This window comes from Bubalus bubalis, chromosome 10 (genome assembly GCF_019923935.1).
Source record: "Bubalus bubalis isolate 160015118507 breed Murrah chromosome 10, NDDB_SH_1, whole genome shotgun sequence".
In the NCBI taxonomy this organism is placed as follows: domain Eukaryota; kingdom Metazoa; phylum Chordata; class Mammalia; order Artiodactyla; family Bovidae; genus Bubalus; species Bubalus bubalis.
Genome location: NC_059166.1, coordinates 37,221,358 through 37,225,255, shown reverse-complemented (window position 1 = coordinate 37,225,255; position 3,898 = coordinate 37,221,358). Strand labels below are relative to the sequence as shown.

General features: G+C 35.4%; 1 non-coding gene across 1 annotated transcript; it reads left to right on the top strand.

The window, feature by feature from the left end:
* Window positions 1-3,249: 3,249 nt before the first annotated feature.
* TRNAY-AUA lies at window positions 3,250-3,321 on the top strand. The gene has a single exon. It is a non-coding gene; the product is annotated as a tRNA-Tyr (tRNA).
* Window positions 3,322-3,898: the final 577 nt, after the last annotated feature.

Below are 3,898 nucleotides of genomic sequence, written 5' to 3'. Positions count from 1 at the left end.
AAGACCCTGATACTGGGAAAGATTGAAGGCTGGAAGGGGATGACAGAGGATGAGATGGTTGGATGGCTCATCAACTTAATGGACATGAGTTTGAACAAGCTCCAGGAGTTGGTGATGGACAGGGAAGTCTGGAGTGCTGCAGTCCATGGGATTGCAAACAGTCAGATATGACTGAGTAACTGAACTGAACCGAGATGTTTTTCTGGAAATCTCTTGCTTTTTCTATGATCCAACGGATGTTTGCAATTTGTTCTCTGGTTCCTCTGCCTTTTCTAAATCCACCTTGAACCTCTGGAAGTTCTTGGTTCACGTACTGTTGAAGCTTCACTTGGAGAATTTTGAACATGATTTTGCTAGTGTGTGAGATAAGTGCAATTGTGTGGTAGTCTGAACATTTTTGAAGGAAATAGCAACTCACTCTAGTATTCTTGCCTGGAAAATCCCATGGACAGAGAAGCCTGGTGGGTTACAGTCCATGGGATAGCAAAGAGTCAGACACAGCTGAGTGACTAACACACTCTTTGGGATTGGAATGAAAACTGACCTTTTCCAGGCTGTGGCCGCTGCTGAGTTTTCTAATTTTTCTGGCATATTTGTGCAGTCTTCCCTTGTGGCTCAGCTGGTAAAGAATCCACCTGCAATGTGGGAGACCTGGGTTTGATCCCTGGATTGGGAAGATCCCCTGGAGAAGGGAAAGGCTACCCACTCCAGTATTCTGGCCTGGAGAATTCCCTGGACTGCAAGGAGATCCAACCAGTCCATTCTGAAGGAGATCAGCCTTGGGATTTCTTTGGAAGGAATGATGCTGAAGCTGAAACTCCAGTACTTTGGCCACCTCATGTGAAGAGTTGACTCATTGGAAAAGACTCTGATGCTGGGAGGGATTGGGGGCAAGAGGAGAAGGGGACGACAGAGGAAGAGATGGCTGGATGGTATCACCGACTTGATGGACATGAATTTGGGTGAACTCCAGGAGTTGGTTATGGACAGGGAGGCCTGGCGTGCTGCAATTCATGGGATTGCAAAGAGTCGGACACGACTGAGTGACTGAACCGAACTGAACTGTGCTTCCAGACAGAAATCCAGGGCAATGTAGGTCTCACTGATTTGTTTCCTGTATCTCAACTGTTTAATGTATTTTTGTCCAGTTTTCTCACTGTTAACAGTGAAAGAGATAGTTGTTTGTTACTCTACCTTGGTCTGAAGCAGAATTCCTTAAAATCATTGTATGTTATGGAATAATAAAATTATTTAATTTCTTTAATCCTGATTAGTGAGTGAGTTCTCAATGCATTGTTTAAAATTTTTTATTCATTGATTTGAAGTATCAACTTTATCATAAATTACTTCTTAATTATACTTCTATCTCTATCTGGCTGTGCTATTATCTGTCATTCATATGTTTGTTTTTACTTAAAAATGTATCTAATAGTTTAATAATATGAAGTTTAAAATAGATTTTAGTATAGTACAATACCTTCTAATGATCTTTCATTTCCTGTAATTGATTATGTGCGACATGCTATGATGAAAATAGGAATATAAGGTTTTGTATATTTGTCATTAATCCATAGAATATTTTTATTTTATTAAAAATACAATTTAACCTTATTTTCTGGAGAAGGAAATGGCAACTCATTCCAGTATTCTTGCCTGAGGAATCCCGTGGACAGAGGAACGTGGTGGGCTAGAGTCCCCGGGCTTGCAAAGTCAGACACGACTGAGTGACTGAGCATGAACACGTGAACCTTATTTTGGTAAATTATATATTATTCTGAATTTAGTTGTTTAGTATATTTTATGAAGGATGAGAAAAGATTGGTCTGAAGAAACCATTCCTTGTTAAAACAGTTTTATTTTCTGTATGCTATGTTGTAGATGGATGGATGAACTATATCTGAGCTATTAGTTAAAAAAACTTTTACAAATTCAAAGTAATGTTAATAATTTAAACTTATAAGTGTTAAATGTAATCTAAGGATTTAGGATAAGCAGTCTACATAAGGAGTTGAGAGCTTGATTTGTTCAGTCTTATAGCAATAAAAGTGTACTTTTGAAGACTGAAAGATACTGAACTGAACTAAGTAAACAAAATTCCAATAGAATATGAACTTTTAAAAATGAATATGTAGAGAAATTCACATATGAAAGCTACAGTTTAAATTAAGTTTTCAGAAAGAAACATAAATATTAAAAACCTTATGTCAATGTAGAAGATGTGAAAGAAAAAAATTGTTCATTTGACTCAAGAAAGATTTAACTTTGATCATTCATAAATTTATTCAACCTACAAATATTTATTAAGCTTAGTTAGCATCTGCAGTATAATGTATTGCTATTTGAGAGAATAAAGTGATGTAAGAGTTTCTCTGACTTCAGTGAAGTTGCATATTCATAAAGATCAACTTAATTTTTATACAGATGTTAAAAGTGATAATATATATATTCTCTTATAAAGAATATATATATGATTTATTTTTTAACATTAATGAAAACCATGCTAATATTAGGAATTATGTTAGCCTCATATCGGTATCTTCCAGCCTTAAAAATATTGCTTATTTTAGTTGCATATTTTATACCAACAAACAACCTAAGCAATCTTAACAATTGAAAAAAATTGTCACAACTGTTGCTACAATTTTGATCAATGAGAAAGAAGATCTATAGTTTTTCACTCTGAATTTGCTTTATTCCCTTGGGTTTCCCTTCAACCTGAGAAAACAAAAACTTTACTGAGTTCAGTGATTGAGAGAAAGCATTTCCTGGGGGAGCAAGAGATCATGAAAAGGACACTAAAGATGGTTAAACACAAGATTGTATTCTGAAACTATGCCTCTTGTGTTTATACCTCAAGAGTTCAAAATAGCATTATTATTTTTTATACATTTTTATTGCAGTATGGTTAACATATAGTATTATAGGTTTCAGGTGTACAATATAGTGATTCACAGATTATATTCCATTTTTAGTTATAAAATATTGGCTATATTTCCTGTGCTATACAATATATCCTAGTGGCTTATTTATTTTATACACAGTAGTTTACAAGTATATTTTATTACATCAAAATTAGTTATCTGGGTATTCATGACTACAATGCAGTCTGGGAGTTGTACACTTTAGCTTTCCATTTAGTGCTTAATAATAGACAATAAAAGATGTCATTGACAAAATTTAGGAATAAGTGATATTTCATAGGAAGATCTATAGAATATCTAGGACTAAGAATTAATCTTATCTTTGACTTCCTTGGTGGCTCAGATGATAAAGCGTCTGCCTATAATGCAGGAGACCCAGGTTCGATCCCTGGGTTGGGAAGATCCTCTGGAGAAGGAAATGGCAACCCACTCCAGCATTCTTGCCTGGAAAATCCCATGGACGGAGGAGTGTGGAAGAGTCGGACACAACTGAATGACTTCACTTTCACTTTTTCTTTTGTTAATAACAGGATAAATTCCCATAAAGAAACAAGAAAAAGAAACAAAAGAAAAATGACAAGGATTATGACTAAGAGATGTTGTAATAGTTAAAAATATCCAGAAATGAAATGTTAACCTCACAACAATCAATAAAATACAAATTAAAAGTCTGAGATACTGTCAAACCGGTACTGTTGCTCACATGACCTCTTTATGGTCTCTTTACCTTCATCTTGTCCTAATCACTCACTTCCCCCTTTATGTTCATATTATCTGTATTTCCTCCTCAGTGGAAGTGAGACTTAGGTGTGCCATTCCAGAACCCTTGAGAATACAGAAGCACTGTGCCCCGGTTCTCCACTTCTCTGTTACTTTACTCCGTAAAGGTAACTATGAGAAATTTTGATTAATTCTCTGTGACAAATTCTAATTGAGGGTTGCATGCAACAGAGATCACATTTACAAATTTACACATC